The sequence below is a fragment of the Peromyscus californicus genome, unplaced genomic scaffold, assembly GCF_007827085.1.
Source record: "Peromyscus californicus insignis strain IS unplaced genomic scaffold, ASM782708v3 Scaffold_15__1_contigs__length_86483966, whole genome shotgun sequence".
Classification (NCBI taxonomy): domain Eukaryota; kingdom Metazoa; phylum Chordata; class Mammalia; order Rodentia; family Cricetidae; genus Peromyscus; species Peromyscus californicus.
The window spans coordinates 22,448,537-22,472,689 of record NW_026294447.1 but is presented as its reverse complement, the minus strand read 5'-3'; the positions used below and the strand labels follow the sequence as shown (position 1 = coordinate 22,472,689).

Sequence of the window (24,153 nt, the reverse complement as noted above, 5' to 3'; positions counted from 1 at the left end):
AGGCTCATGGCCATATAATAATGCAAAATGCATTTAGTACAACTACAGAAGTCCCCACAGGCTTTCACAGTCTCAACACGGTTTCAAAATCCCAAGTCTCTTCTAAGAATCTCTCTAAGGAGATCTCTGAACTGTAACCCCCTCTAAGAAAAAAGAAAAGCAATTACACACTTCCAAACTACAAGGGTACAGAATATACATAATCATTCCAAAGTGGTGAAAAGGGGGCACAGTGAGGAAAAGCCGGGCCAAAGCCAAACCAAAACCCAGCGGGGCAAACTCTGAATGCTATAGTTCCATGGCTGGTGTCAAAGGGCTTAGATGGCTCTGCCCTTCCAGCTTTGCTGACTGAAACACACATCTCTGCCTTGGGCTGGTCCTACTCCCTGTGTGCAGCTATGCTGGGCTGACTTCTCCTAGTTCTTGCATTTCAACATCTCATTTCCACAGCTTTAACAATAAGCCTCTCCAGGCCTCCATACAGGGACTCCCTTGCCACACACCTGGCCCCAAGAGGAAGGTTCGACAACCCCTTTACACGTGTGTCATTCAGGACTCTAAAGCCAGAACCTCAGGGCTGGTGCTTCCAAGTTGGGCTGTCTGCTTGGAGTACAACCTGGCCTCTCCTTGAGTTACATTTGCACCAACTTTCCTTGGTTACCCAAGCTTTCCTTTTGACAGGTTGTAAGCTCAGCCAGGTAGGGTCTTAGCCTGAGGGCACTACCCCCTTTACCTCCTTTAGAATCAGGTTTCTCCTCATCTCATTCAGCATAAGCCTTGGTACCAATCCACAGGCTCCTTTTCTCCTCCAACTATGCATTTATATTTCTTTCTTCCTCACTTGTTCTTTTTTATTATAGCTCGGCATAAGAGCGATTACTAATAATAACAGGACAGAATCAATATTAGGCTGCCCTCGACTCTTCTCTATCAATGAAACCAGTCAAAAAAAATCCCATTTAGCCTCATGTAGATTTTTCAGACAAGCACAGAAAGCAGCCAGTTTCTTTGCTAAAATATCATAAGAACAGTCTCTAACACAGTTGCTAATATTGTTCCCTCTGAAACCTCTTACACTGGGCTTTTATTAGTTCACACTGCTCTCTGAACTACTGTCTTCCAAGACCCTACTAGGGTGGCTCATTTAGCCCTACTTACAGCATTCAACAGCTTTCCTATTCCAAAGTCCCAAAGTCTTCCACATTCCTCTAAAGAAACAGCATGGTCAGGCCCGTCACAGCAATAGCCTATTCCCTGGTACCAATTTCTATCTTAGTTAATTTTCTATTGTCATGATAACACACCATGGCCAAGGTAATCTATAGAAGAATGAGTTTATTGGAGGATTACAGATCCAGAGGGTAGGGGTTCATAATCATCATGGCAGGGAGCATGGGCGCAGGTAGGCAAGCACGGTGTTAGAGCAGTAGCTGATGGCTTGCATCTTGATCCACAAGCAGGAAGCAGAGAGAGCTAAGTGAGAAGGGTGAAGCTTTTGAAATCTCAAAACCTGCCCCCAGTGACATGCCTTCTCCAACAATGCCCCGTTTACTAATCCTTCCCAAACATTTCCACCAATGAGGAGCCAAATACTCAAACATAGGAGCCTATGTGGACGTCATTCTCACTCAAACTACCACACCTCCTTCCCAGGTTGCTTTTAGCCATGGTATTGCATCACAGCAATGAAAACCCCAAGTAAGACATGCACCTTGCAGCCATCCCTATGAAACCACCCTGATGGGTTCAGGTTCTGCACAGTATGATCATATTCTAACATCTTCAAAAGTCTAACTCTAAATAACTTCATAGTGACAGTCATTGGCCTGAGCAAAGCACACAGGGTTGAAAAGCTTTAACTTCCATTGTCTTGGAGAAACTTTGAAGTTTGTTGATCTGGTATTTGATTGGGAAATAGGATGGCATGGTTGAATGGGTACTCGTTGTTCGTAGCCGATAAAGGACTGGACAGATCATGAACTATCCCTCCAGTTCCTAAAGATGACACTTCCTAGTCATGGCTGAAGGACAATCAAGGACATTTCAGCCAAGAAGGACAAACAGCCCAAAAGCCGAGCCACTTCCTAATCTACGATTCTCAGAGAAGATTTCAACAGGAGACCTATCACTCTATTTTTACACTAGCCTCATGAAATCAAATTCTAAAAGGAAAGAAAGATCTTATTGTGGAAGAGAATGTGATACTCTAAATGTACAGTATATAATTTAGGATTAATCAACAATTTAGAATATCAGGAAAATTAAGAGAAAAAGGTTAAGCTTTTTTTCCCCCAGAATAATGATTTATGCCCGAGCTCTATCTTAGAGAGGTTTGGGGAGGATTAATGAGCTGATATCTGTAAAGCTCTTTAAGCGCCTCACATGAAGCGGCAACACAAATGCAAGGTGAAAAATGATAGCATGCTCTACACTGAAGTGGACTCCCGAGAGTACAGCCCCCCGAAAAGGAGAAGCTGGTGAGGGTCATGATGGTAAATCTCCGAGTTCCAATGTCAGAGGAGCCTCAGTGTGCTGCCGTATGTTTACTTCTGTTTAAAGTAGCACTCAGTAGCTGTAATAAGCTTTTCTCAATTCTCCATTAATCATTATGTCCCTGGTGAAGATCATTTTTATTTTTATTTGTCAAATTAGATAGGCTTAGTATGCATATTTTACAAGAAAATAAAGCAATTTGAATATTGGAGAAACACAAGTAATGGCCCACGGAAAAAAAACCATTGGCTTGGCATTATTGGAATTAAGGAGATGCAGGCTTTGGTATGACTGGTTGTTGGGTCCTGAGGGAGTCCCTGACGACATCAGATGTTTGGTTGCCCTCTTTGGAATAAGGCAGAGAACTAGATGATCTCAGGTCTCGCCCAAGGGTGAAACATTGTAGCTCATTTTGCCCTTGGTGAAGATTTACTGACTTCAAGGTGTTGACTAGGGTTTCCTAAAACAAAATCAAGATGGTTCCTACACTGAAGGCATATGCTATAGTGTGCTGTTGGCTCACAGATTAAATAAAAAGTAGGTCCACAGAATCACCAGGAATTTTCTTCTTACTTGTTTCTAACTCTACACATGCTCATGGCATGCTATTCCTCATCCATTGTTTTACTACAGATCTCAATGGAGAAAAGGGCCTGGGAGGGGCAAGTAAGGACAGTAGGGACAGAAACGAGAATATAAATATAACATCTTCCTCATATACAGAGCTTAGACTGAAATGGACGACATACGTAAATAAGGCAAACAATGAGACAGGAACTATGTCGGACTCTCAGCTACCTCTCCAGCACCCTGTCTGCCTGCATGCCACCATGCTTCCTACCATAATAATAATGGACTAAAACTCTGAAACTGTAAGCAAGTCCCAGGTAAAGGCTTTTTTATAAGAGTTGCCATGGTCATAGTATCTCTTCATAGGAATAGATCACTGACTAAGATAAATACATTGCATGAAATTCTCAAAGAACTGGTAAAAAAGTATTTTAAAAGAAAATACCTAAAATTATGGGGGAAAAAAAAACCCAGTTACTTGTTCTAGGAATTTCATTTTCTTCCCTCACGAGAGCAGTTACCTCCTCAGAGATGTCCTAGTATATATTTGCACCATGTTAGTGTTCATCAAATAATATAACAGATGTAATTCACCTGCCTGCTTCCTCATTTTTACCCACTGTAGACCATGTGTTCTAAGATCTAAGAGAACTAATTGTTTGCTCCAACTTGCCCAGTACCCAAGACTGACACACGCATTTGCTTCAGAAAACGGTGTTTGATAAATTAAAAAATAAAATCTCAGCCGGGCGGTGGTGGCGCACGCCTTTAATCCCAGCACTCGGGAGGCAGAGCCAGGTGGATCTTTGTGAGTTCGAGGCCAGCCTGGTCTACAGAGCGAGATCCAGGAAAGGCGCAAAGCTACACAGAGAAACCCTGTCTCGAAAAACCAAAAAAAAAAATAAAATAAAATCTCCATTCACACTTTTAGAATGATCTTGAACTAATTTCTTATTTCCAAATACCAGAATCCCTTCATTCTGAAACACATCTGTCATTTTCAGAAAGTGAACTTCGTTTAAGGATGTATTTATCATTTAAAGAGGAATATGAAACACAAGACTAAGAAAACCAGGTGAGCGATTGTAACATGTGTATTTAGCGCGCGCGCGCGCGCGCGCACACACACACACACACACACACACACACACACACACACACATACACGGAGTGAGGAAAGTTTCCCATTGCCAGTACCATTCTTCCTCTTAGCCTAATCATTGCATCCTAGAGAAACACTGTATACTAGTGGGGAGAGCAAACTGACTCGGCTTCCAGCTTTACTGAGACTCTAGACCTCACATCTTCAGACACTGGTTTGTTCCCAGAGCCCCAAACCACAGGCAGGCACTCACAGACCAGCCTCTAGGACTTCTCCAGTGTCAGTGTGCCACGTGTACACTCCAGCTCCAGGTCAGCACCAGAGGCTCTAGACAGGAGCCTCCTATCAATCTAGTCTCAGAGAGGCACCAAAAGACATAGATTTCAGGTCTACCTAGTCCTAGACTAGGCTCCATGTTAGCACCATGGTCTCACATGTGCTGACCTAGAATCAGACAAGTACTTGTGAACATAGGTCCTAGGCTGATACCCAAGGCCGTAGGTTTCAGTAGACTCAGGGCCTTGGTCTACCCTGGTATAATCCAGAGTTCTAGATCTAGTTTTACTTCTGTGTTAAATCCAAGCTACAGGACAGCTCTGAGATTAGATGGACCCAATGAACTCTGGCTGCAGGATGTTTCCATGGTCCTGGGTTTCTCACAGCACAGACTAACTTCCACATAGTCACAATGCGCATAAGCAGCAGAACTCTAGGTCTGAGCTAACCTTAGCATTTTAGACTTTAGAAACAAAAGCCTAGGAGTTTAATATCTATACAATTTTCCTTACTTGAAAGGATACAGGGAGTTCTTCAAGTTAAAATTAAAAGATGGTAACAACACAAAAACATATGAAAGCATAAAATATGCTCATAAAATATACTCAAATTAGGAATATCTAACTTCTTTGGTAACTCATAATTCACTTCTAATTCTAATATACAAAGTGTAAGAATAAAGTTAAAAATTACTATAGCTACAATGATTTGGTAATTGATAACTGATTATGTAAAAATTATAAATTGTGACATTGTAAGAACATTAAATACTAGTCTTTTCTGTCAAACACTATAAAATTTTTGTTTAAGACAAGGAATTTAAATATCTTTATTTCCCCCTCACCTTGTAAAACTTTTATGCAAATGATTTAATGCCCCTGCCCTGTGAAATTGTTTCCCCTGCTGCATTCTCTGATGACTGACCTGGCTAGCTCCTCCCCTTTTCCTTCACTTCCTTTGAACTGATTCTTCTAAGACTAGCCAATCACAGAAGAGTATGAGGTTGGACCCCAGCCAATGAGGAAAAGATACAGTCACCATCTGCCTTAGAATAAAAACCAACCCCTGCCCCTGTGGGCTTGCTCTTCCCCTCCTGTGAGTAGGGCACCCTTTTGATCAGACGTAGTTTTGTCTTGTTGAGACACTTTAATTGGAATGGTAGTCCCTTTCTTTGTGACCCTGAACTTATTTCTAACAACACCAACAAAACAAAACGTGGGAAGAGTTAAAATGTGTACCTTTTTGTGAGAGAACAAAGTTACCATTTTAAAGTAGACTGCTGAAACTGAGATGCTTTGTTTGAGCCTTATGCCAAACACAGAGGAAAAACTTAAAGTAGACATAAAAGATAAAGAAAGGGAATCCACATAAAGCATTACAAAAAAAATCAAGTCACAGAGGAAGACAGCAAGAAAGAATGAGCCAAAGGAATTGCAAAACAATTCAAACAAACAAACAGAAAAGAAAAGAAGAGCAGGGAGTGTTTACCTGTCAATAATTAGTTTAAATGTAAATAGGTGAGATTATCCAACCCAGTGGCCAAACAGATTACGGAAAACAAAGGTCGGACAATTTGCTGCCTACAGAAGACTCGCTTTAGCTTTAAAGGCATGACAGGATGAAGTGAAGAGTTGGAGAAGAGAAGCCTGGTAAACACTAACCAAAGAGGAACAGAGGACCAAGAATGACTATACTTAACGTCATACAAAACAGACCTTCCGTCAGAAACTGTGACAAGTGACAGAATGTCATTTTATAACAACGGTAAATTCCCCAAAGGGACATAACAATTATAAATAACTAAGTATGTAGGCAAAATTTAACAGAAATGAACCATGAAATATTAATGCAACAATTGTGGACTTTAATTACCCCCCCCCTTTCAACAATGGAAAGATCCAGACAGGAAATCAGTAGGACTTGAGCAAACAGAAACCCTGCAGTGATATGCAGCAGAGCATGGACTGAAGTCCACAGAAACATTGTGCAGTTAGAGCCTTCATTAGGCCAGACAACAACTCTTGGCCAATCTAAGGAATCCGAAATTAGACAAATGTCATTGTATTAACTTCTATGGTTATGACATGAGAAATTAGAAATAAGAAGAAAATTGAAAATTTCACAAACATATAGAAATTAAGCAACATATTAATGAACAAGCAAATTAGTCAAAAAGGGATCAAAAGAGCAAATGGTGTATGTGTATGAAAAGCCTTGCATCAGTGTGGGGTGAGGCAGAGACAGGGTCTTTAGGGCTGGCTGGTCATTAGCCTAGCTTCCGGTTCAGTGAAGGACCCAGTTTCAAGAGAATAATGTAAGAGGGACAGAGCAGGACATAGGACACTCTCCATACATCTGCACATAAGCACATGCACCACCCCATATACATCATACACATGTACCACACTCACACACCACACACACTCACAAATCCAGCAAAAATGTATTAGTAGATAATTTCCCATCGTGGTGTGTGGTGTGTGTGTGTGTGTGTGTGTGTGTGTGTGTGTGTGTGTGTGTGTGTCTGTGTGTGTAAAAATACATCCCTGAAAATGTTAAGTAATTGAATACAATCCAGAAAAGATTTGTAAGAAAAACTGTCTAGGTTAAGGTTGAAATTCAACAGCAATTTTAAATAAATCCTGCCCACTCTAGGGTCTATAGGAGTGGAAGAGATTGAAACAAGGTCAAGGCAGGGCACCAAACCCAAATCCAGACTAAGGGATTTCTTTTGTTGTTTTATTTATTCTCTCTCTCTCTCTCTCTCTCTCTCTCTCTCTCTCTCTCTCTCTCTCTTTCCCTCCCTCCCTCCTTTCCTCCCTCCCTCCCTCCATTTGTGTGTGTGTGTGTGTGTGTGTGTGTGTGTGTGTGTGTGTGTGTGTTACTGTGAGTGAGGGGAGGGTACGTACACAGGGTGGATTCAGAGGGCAACTCTGGATATTGGTCATCATCTTGCACCTTGTTGGAGGCAAGCTCTCTGGTTGTTCACCTTCTTGCATGCCAGGCTGGCTGACCCAGGAGCCTCTGGGCGATGCTCTTCTCCTCCACACACTTTACCCACTAGGAGCACTTGGATTACAAGCATGGATTACTTCATGCAGCTTGGCACAGGTCCTGGGGATTCACAGTGAGGTCTCCATTCTTACACAGCAAGCTCTTCACCCACTAAGCCATCTCCCCGAATCCCTATTCTGATTCTTTAGCACAGGAGGATAGCTATTGGTTAAAACAATGATATGTTCCAAAATGGCTCGGAAAGTGTGAAATGGCTAATGGTTACAGATGAAAATGCTTAGTATTCTGACTTGATTATTGCACCTTGTATATCCATGTGTTGAAAAACCATAACATACCTCATAAAGATGTATGAATATTATGCCTCTGTTTAAAAATACTATACAAAAATGTTTTTAAAATAAATACACAAAAAATCCCAAATATCAACAGGTTACTGTAATTCAAAAAAGGATCCAGTTCAAAGACTCAGGATCAAATACTTCTGAAATCATTGTCATAGCAAAAAATAAAGACCTTAGAAGAATTTCAGTTTATTTCTTGAAAATATGCTCATGAGGATCATTTCCACGGTACTAAGCAAGGGACTTATAAAAAATTATTATTAATGAGGGTATTAAAAAAACGAAAAAGAATTTTGAGAACCAGAAAGATGGTTCAGAGGGTAAAAGTGTTTGATGCCATGTCTGATACCAGAGTTAGATCCCTGGACCCATTGTAGGAGGAAAGCAAACTCTTAAATTTGTCCTCTGACCTCCACACCATGGCACCCTCCTACACACAACTTTAGATATTTAATATATATATTAATAAATATAAATTTATATTATATATAAATTAAATGCATATATGTGTGTTTTCAATTCAAAATTGCAGTTAGGCTGAGGTGTAGCTTAGTAGTCAAACATTTGAGTAACATGCATGATGCCCCACGTGCAACCCTTAGTACAAAAAAAAAGGCAATAATGAAAACCTATGACAAAGCCTTCCCTACTTTACCAGGAGAGAAAAGTCATTAACAGTCCTACCCGTCTGTGAACCGTGCAAGCTACAATAATGACTGGCTTAGCAAGATCCTCCCCCTGATGCAATAGTGGACAAATGTTATGGGAATAACCAGCCACTTTCTGCTCGGATTTAAACCCTGCTCCACAAGATGGAACACATATCCAGTACTGTTAGCTCAGTCAAAAACACATGGCTGGTTAGGTCATGGGCCCCAAGAGAGACTAAGTACTGTTATTCTGCTAAACAGAAGTAATAATAAACTGCACCCTAAGTTCTTATATTTATATAAGTGCACCTTTCAACACTCATCAGAGAATCGTATTTTTGCAATTAGTACAGAGAACCACAACCAGTCAATGTGCAGAGCAAAAAGGGCTGCGGAATGTTTAGCTCTAAATGGACATCTAGATCATACCCCTCCCTGCAAAGTTCAGGTATTGTCATGGAAGAGGAGCCAGAAAGATCGCAGGTATAAGTAGCAAAACAATATTTTCTGGACACAGTAACACAGCTGCACACATGCATTTGCAGGGGCTGGAACTTCACACCCATGATTTACTCAGGATCAAGCCAGTCAGAACGCCAGCGTGGATAGGGGGCTAGCTCATAAAGCCCCACCCCTACCTGAGGAGCTATTGGTGACTGGTGGCTCCTGTGGGAGGGAGAGTCAGTTTTCTTCAGAAATGCAGACCCTAAGAACACACTCGCGTTTCAATAGATGGTCCTGCATCCGTGGACACACAGGCAGCGCTAAAGGGTCTCAGTAGGTACTAAGAGATAGATGGATGGGTATGTAGGTGTGTAGGTAGGTAGGTACACACACACACACACACACACACACACACACACACACACACACACATGAAGTTGGGAGAAAAAAAGTGGTGGGAAGGATGGAGAGAAGATGGGAAGGAGATCCGATCAAAGCACTTTATACTCCTATATTTTTAAAAAGACATTGAAAAGTGAGGTGTTTCAGAAATAGAAAAGAAGCTTGAGAAATCTATCAGACGTCTCAGATAAGTGAAAGCAAAAACAGATTTTAACATTTTTTTTCTTATAGGGGCTAGAAAGATGACTCCGCTGTTAAGAGCACTTGTTGTATTTCCAGAGGACCCAGGTTCAATTTCTAACAGCCACATGGCAACTCAGAACCATCTCTGGCTCCGTTTCCAAGTGACCCAATGCCCTTCTGGCCTTCACAGGCACCAGACATGTAAATGGTACACACACATGCAGGTAGGCCAAACACCCATACAAACACATTTTTTAAAAATTAAAAGGAAAAAAGTTGAATTTTTTGTGTATGTACATGCAGGCTTGGGGCAGTCCTAGGACAGCTTGGGATTGCATTCTCTCCTTCCTCCATGTGGGTCCCTAAGACAGAACCCAGGTCATCAGGCTTGGCAGCAAGAGCCTTTACCCACTGAACCCTCTCTCCCGTGCCCAAAGCAGACTTTCAAAAGTGCAGCGAGTATCTAGGGTATTTAATACTCACAAATAGGACTTCTAACAGGACACTAAACACATAGAGAAGTTGAGTAAATAGTGGATGAGACATCCCAAGTCAGACATCAGATTTAAACTTTCAAAATCAATTACGAGTCAACATAGTCTTCGAGGGAAAAAGGGAAAGAAGAAAAATATGAGGAAAGGAGGAAGGGAGGGCTGAGGGGGAGGGAGGATGAGAAAGAGAGGAAGCCAACAGCTAAACAGTTCTATGCAGATGGGAAGTTACCTTGAGAACAAAGCTCAGATCCTGCTTGGTGACCAAGACTCAAAAGCAGCATTGCTAGTTTATATGACAAAGGTTTATACTTCTAATACGATTTTATGTTAAGCTGAGCTGTTGTGAAGTAAAAGCAAAACCCTTCCAGGACACAGAAGGCCTTGGGAAATAAACTGAAGATCTGTAAAATCTATTAGAATATGTAGTTCAGTAGCTGGAACTATTAATAATTTTTTAAACAAATGGAAATCACAGTGTACAAAACTGAAGCTGACCAATGAAAAGAACATCATGAATAGCTGAATTACTTTGGATATCCTGCATAAATTTTTCTTTGTATTTATTTGTGTGTGTGTGTGTATGTGTGTGTGTGTGTGTGTGTGTGTGTACATGCACACTTGCCACACTGCTTGTATGTAGGCAAAAGGACAACACACAAGATCAGTTTTCCCCTCCTACCATGTGCATCCCAAGGACACAAGCCAAGTCATCAGGCTCGGCAGCAAGGTTTCTGACAGATTGAGCCCCTTGTTGGCCCCGACTTTTAAAATTCTTATATAATACAATACAGTGTCAAAAAGAAATCCTTGAACATAAGGAAAAGAAGATCTAATGGTGTTACTAGAATAAAAATAATCTGCAATAATCAAATCTTAGATATATCAACAAAAATGGAGATATAGACATACAGGAAGCAATCTCATTTTTCTCACTTTAACACTGGTATCTCTAAGTAGTTAGCTCATTCACAATCCTGTAAGTAGAGCAAAAACTTTAACAAGCCTTCCAATTCACTAAAGTGACTATAAAGAAAACAACCCTCTACACTCCAAAATGTTTAAACACAACAACACTCTAAGCATCATGCTTTGCTAACACCCGGCACAGTTCTTGCTACGTGGTAGGTGTCCAATAAATATTTATTGAATAAATACATGAATAAATGGGACCAGAGGAGTAATCGGCAACCTTAATCAAGGAAGTAAGTGTGAAGGACTTAGTTTGGTTATTGAAAGGTATGCACTCTTAGATTTGTTAGGAATGCAATGTCTAAGAAACTTGAATAACTAAATCGGGAACAAGGACAGATGTGGGCATCCTAAGCCATATGTGTGTGTGTCTGTGTGCTTGTGCATATGCATATGTGTGTATTCGTGTGTGTGTGTGTGTGTGTGTGTGTGTGTGTGTGTGTGTGTGTGTGTATGTGTGTGTTGTAAGTAACTTGAACTCACTTAAGAAATGCAGAAATAGCTGGGCAGTGGTGGTGCACGCCTTTAATCCCAGCACTCACGAGGCAGAGGCAGGTGGATCTCTGTGAGTTTGAGGCCAGCCTGGTCTACAGAGTGAGTTCCAGGACAGCCAGGGCTACACAGAGAAACCCTGTCTTGAAAAACCAACCTCCCACCAAAAAAAAAAAAAAAAAAACACCACCACCAAAGAAGCAGAAATAGTGAGTTTTACTTATCATTGTACTATTTCTAGTTAGTTTATCAGATTCAAGTCATCCATTTCTTCAGCCTGGTCATTAATTTCCATCTTTGATTTCTTGTCATAAGCTTGTTCATTTATTTTGTCGCTATGCTAGCAATTTATTGGTGGGAGTCTTTGTATTTTAGAAATGACTTAAACAAGTTCCTGTTGATGTGTAAAGGCAATAAAATATATTCATGTTATCTGTATTGCCATCCAGACTAAAATGCATGACTATAGAGATTACTTCTTTCTCTACTGTAGTTCAGAATTGGTATTCAAATAATAAAGATAGAGTTTTGGAAAGAAAGTAGGTCCAAGGAGGAAAGTTGCTGCCATGACAACAAAGGCAATAGCACAGCATCTTTGGTACAAGGATGCCCTCCCCTCTTGATGCTTGATTTTAAGGGGGGAATTCAACAGAACCCTCTATGCAGAACTCACTACATCAACAAAAGTGTGCCAAGCCAGGAGCAGTGTTTAGAGGACTCATATGCGTCATCTATAACTGAATAAATAGCCAGTGGGAAAATATGGCTATTACAGAGATGTAGAATGCAAAAATTGGAATCTTTTCAAGCTAGAAATCAAAATTATAAACAAAGACTATCAGGTGAAGAGAAATTCCACACTGGAGATCAGACAACCGAAAGTCCAAGATTGTGATGTTAACAATGAAGAGAACCTATCGTTGATATTTAATCAATACTTCTAGACTGGTCAATTATAAAGGAATGATGTAAGATAAAGTAATAGGAGATGAGTGACAGTTCAATATGAATATTCAAATTAATTCAACTGAAGTAACTGAAACTCCAAAGGACTTGCTTTATTTAACATATCTCCACTGTGTTAGACATAAATGTCTTAAAATACATGTTCACAAACTAATTCTTAACTATATTCCAAATATCTGTCCTCAGACCCACAGATAAGTGTAGTCCATGATCCCTCATCAAGAAAACTTCTCTTTGCAATGGATGGATACCATTATAGAAAGCCATGACCAGTCAAAAAGCAGAGTTGGTGGAGCCCTGCCCCATTAGATACATCTACAAAACAGCTCCCGAAACTAAAGCTCAGAGAACACTGAGGCAGAGGGAAGAAAGAGCCACGGGATCGGGGAGTTTTCTGTGAGACTGTGTCTCCTTGTCTCACCAACATGACTGCCTAAACATGAGCTGAACCATGGAAACAACAACAGACATTGTCAACGTGGGTCGGGGGAAGACCCAAGGCTTCGACACTACACAAAGAACTATGGCATCCGAGGGATGCTGAGAGCTGGAAGAACAGTCTCACCCAGAGAAAAGCACAGTAATTGGTTATCCAAGCCCTGAAAATATACACACACATAAAATTATACAAACTGAGCAGGATGCATTGATGTATTTAGGAATATATACATTTATGTACATATACATATGTGTACCGAGCAACAGTCAATGAAAAAAGAGGCCATGAATTTGAAGGGCAGCAAGGAAGGCAGTATGGGAATGTTTGGAGGGGAGAAAAGAAAGGGGGGATGGTGTAATTATATTATAATCTCAAAAACCAAGAGAAATGATTCAAAAATAAAAATTAAAAGGCAAAACAATTGTATAGGCTCTTTCTCAGTACTTACAATGCAGACAGTTAAACATACTGAGGTCTTACCAAGCAGACTTTTAATATATGTATTTATTTATCTATCTATTTATTTATTTATTTTTATGTGTATGAGTGTTTTGTATATCTATGTACCACATGAATGCCTAATGCCTAAAGTAGTTAGAGGAGGTATCCGTCCTTTGTGACTGGAGTTACAAACCACTGTAAGCTGCCATGTGGGTGCTGGGAATCAAATCCATGTCTTCAGGAAGAGCAACCAGTACTCTTAATGATGGAGCCATTTTAAACACAGATATAGTACCTCATTTAGCTCATTAATCTCATTAATCTTAGAAAATCATGGGACTCTCATAGATCATGGACTGGAAATAAGGCCTGTGATGGATGATGTTGTTACCTGGCAGGCTTTAGAATCACCTATTGACAAGCTTCTGGATATCCCTGTGAAAGGTAGTCTCAGTTAAGCTTGTTAAGGTGGGAATACCAATCCTTAAAAATGTGTAGCACTGTTCTCTGGGTTTGGTTCTTGGACAATGTAAAAAGAGAAGGTAATCATTTTTCTCTGCTTCCTCATTGTGGATGTAACATGACCAGACATCTCAAGCTCCTGCTGCTGGGCTGTCCTGGCATGGACTGTACCCTCAAACCTAACATAAGTAAACCTTCCTCCCTTCTTGCTCTTGTCATGTTATTTTATCACAGCAACAGGGAAAGCAGCATAGATCACGTGCTTGTATTTTTGTACTACGGAGGCCCTAGAGCTCTACAATTACTCAGGTACAGCACTGGTTTGAAGGATAATGGTCCGCATAGAGTCAGATGTTTGAATACTTGGTCCCCAGTTTGATGGAACTGTATGGGAAGGACTAGGCGGTATGGAGTTGTTGGAGGACTTGGGTGCTGAGGAGTAGACTTGAGATTTCACAAGTCCTGCTCTCTGTCTCTGAATATCTGTGTCTGTGTCTCTGTCTCCACCCACCTCCCTTCTTGGTGGTGGTTGTTTCAAAATATGAGTTCTCAGAGCCTGCTTTAGCACCATGCCTGCCTGCCTGCCACCATGATCCCCGTCACGGTGGTCATGAACTCTAACCTCTGGAACTGTAACCCCCTCCAATCTTCCTTTTATAAGTCGCTTTGAACATGGTGCTGTGCCATGCAGTAGAAAATTAACCAGGATAGAGAGTACAGAATCACCTTAGAGATGCTCTTCCCTGGGTTTCTTTCTTTGAGTTTACTAATAAGAAAAACTGCACTGAAAGTTGTAAGAGAAATTTTAAGAATGGAAGCCTCTGTCACTCTGATTCCGGAAAGTAGCTCTGTTGGACTTTAGGGCTGAGCATTGCCCTTGGCTTCCATGAATCTGCTTTACTCTTGAGCTGCAGTAGGAGTGAGTGCACCACGGGACTTGCACATCCTCAGCTCAGGGACAGAGCTCCCAAGGTCAGGGGAGTGGCATTCAACATTCTCTCATGAAAGAGAAACTGGAGAAAGGGATTTCACTTGTTCTTCCTCCCTCCTCCCTCCTCCCTCCTCCCTCCCTCCCCCTCCCTTTCTCCCTCCCTCCCTCCCCCCCTCTTTCTTTTTCTTTCTCTTTCTTTCTTTCTTTCTTTCTTTCTTTCTTTCTTTCTTTCTTTCTTTCTTTCTTTCCTTCCTTCCTTCCTTCCTTCCTTCCTTCCTTCCTTCATTTTCTTTCCTTTCATTTTCTTTTTTTTCCCCCCAAGACAGTTTCTGTGTATAGCCTTGGCTGTCCTGGAACTTGCTCTGTAGACCAGGCTGGTCTCAAACTCACCTGCCTCTACCTCCCTCTGCTGGGATTAAAGGCGTACAACACCACTGCTGGGTGACTTTGATGTTTCTTATTTTTTAAAAATTACTGGCATATATTCATTGTACATAGTGATTTTGAAGACATTTTAATTCAAGTATATCGTGTACTTTGACCATATCCTTCCCCATACCCTTCTTTTCCTCTCAATTCTTGTACCTGTTTCTCTCTCTCTCTCTCTCTCTCTCTCTCTCTCTCTCTCTCTCTCTCTCTCTCTCTCTCTCACACACACACACACACACACACACACACACACACACACACACACACACACAGAGTGATCTGATTGCTGTAATGATATAAAAGCTAGGGTCCACAAATGAGAGAAAATGTATTTTTCTCTTTCTGAATCTGGTTTATCATGCTTACTATTACAATCCCCCACTGCATCCATTTTCCTGAAATTGATATATCCTTTAGAAAACTATAACTAAACCTACCTGTAAACACTTTCTTTGACTGATCTAAGCACGGTGGAACATGTGTATTCCCAACAGTCAGCATGTGTAGGCAGGAGGATCAGAAATTTAAGGTCATTCTTGGTTACTATTCCTTTGGGCTTTCTCATTCCCATCAAATACTATTATGAATAGGAGTTACTTAAATCTGTCATTGAATTTCAGCCATCAAGAGGTCTTCTCACAAGTTGGTTCTAGATTGTATCCAATTACTTAAAATTATTTTTATGGTATTAAGTAGCAGGAGTTTTTAATATGTGGTAGAAAAATCTGGTACATTTATAAATGACCATACATTGTTTTCTTTTGATTAGCACAAATGGTTACCATAACCCCTCTAAAATATGTCTAAGCTTCTTGAGAAAACTGAACACCTCTCATGACAGTTGACTTTGAAGTCCTGGCTTGCTTTGGCTCTTACTGGGCTAAACACAGGTTCTCACAACGTTCTCAATAATGTCATCAGAGGCTAGAGCATCAGGATGACCCAGGTAGCACTAAGAACTACGGCAACTTTTCCCATGTATCAAAACTTACAAAAATTCTCTCCTGCCACTTAGCCTAACTTCTTAAAAATGTGACAGGAAATGAGGTTATTTATAGTGCCATTTAGAATAGTTATAGCAGCTATGGAGAATTTCTCCCAAATGTCTGAATTACATTGATCTTATTTTTGTTTCCAAAGACTGTGTCTTGATATTTGAGGAAATATTTCTCTTTTTTTTCCTTTTGTTAGTATATATTAATTGCAAAAATAAGCTCGTTTCATTTTGACATTTTCACACATGAGTAAACGTACTTTGACCATGTTCGTCTTCCCCCAGCTTCTCTTCTTATTTCTCCCTACTCTCATTCTCCCTTTCTGTTTACAAATTATTCCTCTTCTATTTTCATGTCTTTAAAAAAAAAAAAATCTGAGCCGGGCGGTGGTGGCGCACGCCTTTAATCCCAGTACTCGGGAGGCAGAGCCAGGCGGATCTCTGTGAGTTCGAGGCCAGCCTGGGCTACCAAGTGAGTCCAGGAAAAGGCGCAAAGCTGCACAGAGAAACCCTGTCTCAAAAAACCAAAAAAAAAAAAAAAAAAAAATCTGGATTCTGTGTATGAGCAAAACCATGTGATGTTTGTCTTTGATAATTGTGTAGTTTACTTAACAGGATCTCCAATTGCATCCACTTCTCTTAAATGACATTATTTTGTTCTTCCTTACAGCTGAAAAAAAGTGTGTGTGTGTGTGTGTGTGTGTGTGTGTGTGTGTGTGTGTGTGTGTGTGTGTGTGTTTCTTTATCCATTCATCCATTGATGGTATCTGTGCTTCTTCCATGGCTTAGCTATTATGAATAGTGTCACAATGAACACAGACATTCATTTATCAAATTGCTATTGCATGCTGGCTCTTATTCCATGAGTCTAGAGCAGGAGTGATATAACTTTATTATTTCATCTTTCTGATGCTGTGGGATGGGCTGTATGTCAAGTGTGTTGCTGATTGGCCAATAAATAAATCACTGATTGGCCATTGGCTAGGCAGGAAGTATAGGCGGGACAAAGAGGAGAATAAAGCTGGGAAGTGGAAGGCTGAGTCAGAGAGACACTGCCGGTAAGCCACGAGCCACGTGGCAAGGTATAGATTTATAGAAATGGATTAATATAAGCTGTAAGAACAGTTAGCAAGAAGCCTGCCGTGGCCATACAGTTTGTAACCAATATAAGTCTCTGTGTTTACTTGGTCGGGTCTGAGCAGCTGTGGGACTGGCGGGTGAGAGAGATTTGTCCTGACTGTGGGCCAGGCAGGAAAACTCTAGCTACATTCTCATTTTAGTTTTTTTAAGGGGATCTGCCTACTGACTTCTTCCATAGCAGCTGACTAATTTACAGTGAGTTTTATGGAGATTAGAAGTTGAAGAATGTTCTTCCAGGTAGCTCAATTTGTCTGAGCCTCTTTAGATAGCTCAACTGGTCTCTGTTTCTTCCAGGAAGCTCGACTTGTCTAACAGCATCTCTTAGCAGTTCTTTTTTATTTTTTTATTTTTTTATTTTTTTTTTGGTTTTTCAAGACAGGGTTTCTCTGTGTAGCTTTGCACCTTTCCTGGATCTTGTTCTGTAGACCAGACTGGCCTCAAACTCACAAAGATCCGCCTGCTTCTGCCTCCCGAGTGCTGGGATTAAAGGCATACACCACCACCGCCCGGCAGCAGTTCTTACTAGTTATACAAAATGCTTGGGGAGGGAGGAGCCTAGTGAATCTGGTCAATTTCAGGGACTTCCTGAAGTCTTTGAGTTGAGTACTTCTTCAACTTAGCAAGCTTCCCTGAAGGAAGGAATGTCCCCATCTTCCCTTAGAACTTCCTGCATCGTAGTGATAAGATAGTGGGTTTTATCTAAGAGGAAATTGCTACAGACTGGGCGTACTTCTTGTTTTGGTCTATCCCTTCATTTGTTTGTGTCTTTGGTATTGCATGTTTGGAATTTTTGAGCCAGGGTCTCACTGTGTTTCCCAGGTTGGCCTCAGATTTGTGAACTTCCTGACTTTGTCTCAAGTACTAAGATTATAGGTGTGTGCTGCCACACCCAGAGTGAGTGACATTTATTTCCAGAGTGACCACTTGTTACCGCTGCACAGTTCATAGTTAACTTTAAATCCTTGTAGAAGCCCTACTCCATACATTTTCATTCCCATGATTTAAAACATTGACACTGATTTCCATTAGCTATGTACATTAACTACTTTTCTCCTTTCTGTGAATAAATATTGGACAGGAAGAAACTTAGAGGAAGAAGTGTCTATTACAGTAAATGAGGCTGCAGTCTGTCTTGACAGGCAAAGCATGCTGGGAGGAGCTGCTCGAGGCTATGGTTGCAGGACCACGAGTGTGCTTGCTCCCGTGTGGAAGGATGGAGAAGCAGAGACTGAACCCGGAGCTGGGCTAGGGTATTAACCTCAGGGCCCCCCCTCACTGACTCACTTCTTACAGCTAGAGCCCATCTCCCAAAGATTCTGCAGCCTCCAAAAACATCACCACCCGCTGGACCGTTCACTTTCAAAACACAACAGCTGGTCACTGGATACTTAGAGACAGGCTGTGGATAGCAGAGCAATAGATCGCATCTCAATGTTCTCTTCTATAAGTAGGAGATAGTGAAACCTAATACCTGCCTCAGGAGGGGATGAAAGTTAAATAAACAACCGTAGACAAAATGCTTAGAAACAGCCACATACCTTATAAGTATTCAACAAGGATTAGCTGCAGTTACACTGTGACATTACGGCAATGTGGTTGCCCCCGCTCCCTGTGTGTGTGTGTGTGTTCGTGTGTATGTGTGTGTATGTATGTTTGTGGTGTGTGTGTGGTGTGTGTGTGTGTGGTGTGCATATGTATGGTGTGTGTGTGTGGGTGTGTGGTGTGTGGTATGTAGTATGTGTGTGTGTGTATATGTATGTATGTGTATGTGTGTGTGTGTGGTGTGTCTGTGTGTTTGTGGTGTGTGTGTGTATGTTCACGTGTATGTGTGTGTATGTATGTTTGTGGTGTGTGTGTGGTGTGTGTATGTGGTGTGCGTATGTATGGTGTGTGTGTGGGGGTGTGTGGTGTGTGGTGTGTAGTGTGTGTGTGTGTATATATATGTGTGTGTATGTGTATGTGTGTGTGTGTGGTGTGTGTGTGTGTTTGTGGTGTGTGTGTGTGTTCATGTGTATATATGTGTGTATGGTGTATGCGTGTGTGTATGTTTGTGGTGTGTATGTGTGGTGTGTGTGTTCATGTGTATGTGTGTGTATGGTGTTTTTTTGGTGTGTGTGGTGTATGTGTGGTTGTGTGTGTGTATATGTATGTGTGCATGTGGTGTGTGTGTATGTGTGTGTGTATGGTGTGTGTGTTCATGTGTATGTTTGTGGTGTGTGTGTGTGTTCATGTGTGTTCGTGTGTGTGTGTGTTTGTGTGTGTGTGGTGTAGCGGGTCCATATGTATGCATGTGTGGAGGCCAGAGGACATCTCTCGTGCTGCTCTGCCATTGTCTGTCTTAGTCCCTTGAGGAAGGGTGTCTCACTGAACCTGACTTTGCCTTTTTCAGTGAGATTGGTGGCCAGCAAGGCCCAGCAAGCCTCCTGTCTCTCTTCCCACCCCTGGCTCTGGAACTGCGATATAAAGCCACACCCTACCTTTTATGGAGATGTTGGGGATTTGAACTCAAGTCCTTATATGCTAGGATATCTCCATCCTGGTTCCTATTTCTCAAAGAGGTGTAGATGTAAACATTTCTACATGGATGATTTTTAAAGTCTAATACAGGGTCAGATAAATATGGTATTTGGGTCAAATCTAGCCCACCACTTGCTTTTGTAAATAGTTTTAAAATTAATTTAATCAGCTCCAGATAGATTTATTATTTAATATATTGTCTGTGGATGCTTTTGCATCATGGCATGAGTTGTGTAACTGACAGAGATGATATGACTTAGCCTTTTATGAAAAAGTGTTTTGAGAAGAAAACAAAGTTCCCACAGTCCTCTGAAGGACCAGTGAGTGGCCCAGTGGGCAGCATGGGGTTTGCATCCAAAGAGTGTTGTTTTTGTTCCCTCTATTGTCCCCGTGTCCACTTAAACAAGTCACATTTACTTCCCACAGCACAAGCCTTTCATTCATAAAAATAAGTAAGTGCACACGTAAGAAGGTAATTAGTAACACACACGAAAGTATTTGGTCAAACTCAAATTGCTACATAAATCTGCAGCCTCAAATGCTGAGGTGAGCGTGTTCATTCCTTTCTTCCCTTCTGGGCACAGTAGGAAGGTCTACTCTCCCTTCCCTTCCCAGGCTGGATCTGGGCCTAGGCCAATGCTCTGGGTTTCTTTATCTGGTAATAGACAATTTGTTCCTAATTTAGAGTCTTTAGAATAATTAATTTGGTTTTGGGATACAAGGAACATATGATTAAGTAATTATATTCCTTTCTCTCTGAAGGGTCATGGTTAAAAGGCAGTGCCTTCTAGCCAATGGCATTGAAGCTTCAATCTTGGGCGATAAAGGCCCTTTGCCAGTTGGCCTCATTAAGTCCTTGACATGAGCTCCTACAATTTGTTATTAAACTGTGTTCAGTCCTCAACAATTTTACATTTCTATCCCAGGGCTTTGGAGTCACACGTTCATGGCACCCCGCTGCTGGCTTTGGACTCTTTATTGTACAGAATTTCTCTTGTGTCTAATCCCTCATCTACCACAATTACTGCATTACAGGAAAAATAATTCTATAATTGCTTTTCTCTATTTCCCTGCGAAACATTAAAATCCTGATCTCTTTTCCTTATCGCATGCCAAGCTGAGTAGAAAATTCAGTTCTGTCCACAAAGGGGTGGACTTTCTCTTTTATGTGTAGCACCTCCTTTCTGGCTTCTGGATCATGCGCTGTGGTTCTAGTATGAAAGCCTTGTGGTTTCAGAGAATAACAAGCCACAGAGTTAAGACCTGGAGGTAAAGTGCTCTGTGTAGCCAGTGATGGCGGAAGATGTGGGGACCCCAGGAGGTGCAGAGCATGCAACCTTCACAAGCTCCACATGCAAAGAGTCTTCATCCCTCCCTGACCTGAGTTGTTTCAAGTCTTGTTTTCTTTAGACTCTGGCAAGCAAAATGTTTTATTCTGTGTGTGCTTATTGCAAATTATGATTTTTAAGACATTATAAACACTATATTACATTTTTATACTAAATTACAGACATTTGGTTCTGCTCTACCAATGAATCTGGTAAGGCACAGAACACTTGATTAATTATACCAGAAGTCCTCAGAATAACCTCCAAATAGCTTATAAATATTAAAATTTGGACTATGATATATATTAATTCCAGCAGACATGTATACATTTTTCTTTAGAAGAAAACAACAACAAAAGGGTCTTCTGCCGGATCTCCTTAACTTGCCTACTCAAGCTCCTAAAGGCCGACTTTGGGGTCAGGAATGTAGCTTAGTAGGAAAGCAGCTAGTTGTCTGGCAAGCACAAGAACTGTGTTCCATCCTAGCACCATAAAGAGAAAAAAGTTGATTTTCACATCATAAAGGAAATGCGTCAGGGCTCCAAAGGTCTGATGAGCTTCAGCTTAGAAGATGGCACACAGAAGTGGGCACTGATACATCACCAAAGTTGAGACTTAACCTTGACATAGACACATCCCGTCTACCATAGCTAAAGCTGTGGCTTTCAGCTAAAAATCTGAAGAGAGTAACTGATAAATCTGCATTAAAGAAACAATAAAATGTACTTCTGTCCTGTCTTTCCTGATATGGAAGGATGCTTAGGAAATATTAGTTAATATCAATCTTACATAGTAATTTATCCAAAGATCATTAGAGACAGACAGTCCTGGATCTCAATATAATGCTACTACTCATTAACGATGACCTTGGACACACAAACCTAACTTCCCTGGGCCTCTGATTCATATAGCCCAAATCAAGATCCCCATAGCTCATTCATAGTGCTGCTATTAGGATTAAATGAGATATATTTACATATTCAAAATGGAGAAGTAGAGTTTTCAAAGGAAGTACATTATTACCAGAGCCAACATCATGAATGATCTTTGCATTATGATTGTGAATGAAAGAGGAAGTCCTAAAGGGTAGTTTACAGCATGGGTATCTTTGTAATGAAATGAAAAGCAACTAACATTAAGGAATTCAATTTAAGTATTGGAAGCATTCTATAATGAATATTGGACTTGTGAGCCTGATTGCCTCAGTGGAGCAAGACAGGGACAGGGCAAGGACAGGAACCACATGATTAGGCTTCCATTATTGGTTAATTTTTTATACCTTTTCTTTAGGATAGGAGATTCCCTGTTGTTATTATAGAATTTAAACATTGCTAAAAAAAAAAAAAAAAAAAAAAAAAAAAAAAAAAAAAAAAAAAAAGGCCGGGCGGTGGTAGTGCATGCCTTTAATCCCAGCACTTGGGAGGCAGAGGCATGTGGATCTCTGTGAGTTTGAGGCCAGCCTGGTCTCCAAAGTGAGTTCCAGGAAAAGGCGCAAAGCTACACAGAGAAACCCTGTCTCGAAAAACCCAAAAAAAAAAAAAAAAAAAAAAAATTGCTTAAAAAAACACTGAAGTATAAACACAGATAACTTAATGAATAGTGACACTTAAAAATACTGCGAAGATACATCTTTGAAGAAGAGAAGGAAAGTGGAAAAGTCTGTGATAGTCTCTGCTGTACCGAAATGACAGTTCTCTCTTATTTTTATAGAGAGACCAAGGAATCATGATATCATGTAAGAAACATGACCACCTGTCAAACAATTAATGGGACTGGAATGTGACCTAATTCCAAAGCTCGGGACACTAGTCAGTTCACTAAAGCTGCAATAAAGATACAACGGAAGTTGAAGAAAATTCCCAGATCCTACCCCTGTAGTTGTCCAGGTGATCTGTAAGATGCATGCCATGCTCAAACATAGAGGTACATGCCTGAGTACCCCTTCTCCCTGTAGCGGGGCTTGAGTGGGATCAGTTGATCCATCTGGACGTCTCAACGCAATGGCAGAAGATGAATTACTTGATTAAAACAATTCGTATGGGTGTGATATAGGCAGTTTATTGACAAATGCCTTTGAGCGTGCCCTGTCTTACGTTACGGCAGAGAGTGAGGGAACAAAAGGAAGTATGATGACTACATACATGCTAGATGGCATCAGCTCAATAAAACCTGGCTCTAGAAGGCTTTGAGAAGAAATATTTGCTTGACCCAGAAAGTTCTTTCCTTTATAGTTGTTCTTTTCTTCCTTTTTAAGATCTTCCACGCTACAAAGTATCTTGCTGCTAATTCATTCCATAGCCCCAAAGCCTCAAGTCCAAGACCAAATAATTACTGTTTTACTGGCATGTTCAGACATACGGGTTCTTCTGGGCAATGAGGCAAAACATTCAAAGGTCAAATTGTACTCCACGGGCCAGCAAGATAGTTCAGTGGGTAAAGGCACTGGCCTCAAGCCTGATGACCAAGTTCGGTCCCTGGAACATATATGGTAGAAGGAAAGAAGCAACCTCCAGACGTCATCCTCTGACCTCCACGTGCATGAGGGTGCATGCAAGTGCACACGCACACACACACATACACAAATCTGTATTTTTAAAAGCTCCTTAAACCTCAACCCAAATGATACCATATAAAGAACAGAAACAAACTTGGAGAGTACTTCTCCATGGGACGTAAACACAAAACCAATATCGATGATCCCATTGCCAAGAGTAAACAGCGATGGGATACGCTTATGATGTGGGATCTCTTTTATTTCTTTGCTCCGTGACTAGCTGAGTCTTCGTATGTAAAAAATATGTTTTCTTTTGTTAGCATTACTGGGTATCAATTAAATCACGTGCTTTTCCCATATCAATTTATGGTAGTACATTTTGTTAAGCTGTTTATGGAATGCTCAGATCTTTCAGCGTCCCCAGTAATCTTCCGTGTTTGCTGGTCTGCTTTTAATTTATCAAAGTCCTCTTCTAACAGACATAGAGCCAACACAGAGCCAGCAGAGACTTCCTCTATCCAGTGTGTATCTGATATGCTTCATGTTCCTCTGACACGTATAGAGGTTAGTGTGAGAAG

The 24,153-nt window shown here is 40.9% G+C and overlaps 1 protein-coding gene across 1 annotated transcript in view; it reads right to left on the bottom strand.

Annotated features, from left to right (window-relative positions):
* Akap6 (A-kinase anchoring protein 6) overlaps nt 1–24,153 on the bottom strand; it is a 441,797-nt gene that overhangs the window by 57,059 nt on the left and 360,585 nt on the right.